The following is an 873-nucleotide window of genomic DNA, read 5'->3' on the forward strand; positions in this document are numbered from 1 at the left end:
GCCTGGTGTCAGAGGTCAACAATTCAGAACGGTTACTGAGAGATGAGTTGTGAAATTCTTTCTCCTACTTTGAGTAGCCTCAGATGGCAATGAGAAAGGTTTACAGACTCCTGGCTAATAGGACTGAAATATTGGATCAGAGCTTAATAAGCTTATCTTGTATACTAAAGACAATTGCCTCCTGGTACATAGTTTGACCTAGAATTTGGAGTGTGTAGCACATTTGTAGAAGTTATTTCTCCATTTAAGACCTGCCATGTCCTCCCCCTGCCCTCAAGACTAAGGAGAATACCAGAGGCCAGTAAAGTTTAACTTTCAGTGGTCAACTTTCACTGCCCTAAATTGGAAACCTTTTTCTTAGCTTTTGAATTGTCATCAAAGATAGAAATAGAGACATATGTCCTGCATTTTCTTTAATTTTTAATAAGCCACAAGTGTTAACCCAGAGACCATAGTGTTTGTATGCGATCCCACAGACAATTAATGTGTAGGCTACATACGGTCATCATGCCCCACACACACTCCAGTTCTGCTCCCAATTTGCCCGACTAGGTGCCAGGAACCCAACGTCTTTGTTAATCAGCTACACAGACAAAATCAGGTGGAGTGTGTGAGTGGTGTGCTGAAGCCAGCTCATAGCAACAGTGTGGTCAGTAACAACACATTGGTAGTTTGGAATCAGCCATGGTGAGAGTATTTACACTACAGAAATGGGCATGCACTACAAATTAGAGCCTTTTATTAGGATGAATTGGGTTGCCAACATATATTTACCAACATACCATAGAGTATGACCTTAACATATCCTTACCACCTGCATTTACGCCAATCTCTGGATATACAGAATCTCCAGTGTAGACTTGTTAGGACTGA

This window comes from Trichechus manatus, unplaced genomic scaffold (assembly GCF_000243295.1).
Source record: "Trichechus manatus latirostris isolate Lorelei unplaced genomic scaffold, TriManLat1.0 scaffold00018, whole genome shotgun sequence".
Taxonomy (NCBI): domain Eukaryota; kingdom Metazoa; phylum Chordata; class Mammalia; order Sirenia; family Trichechidae; genus Trichechus; species Trichechus manatus.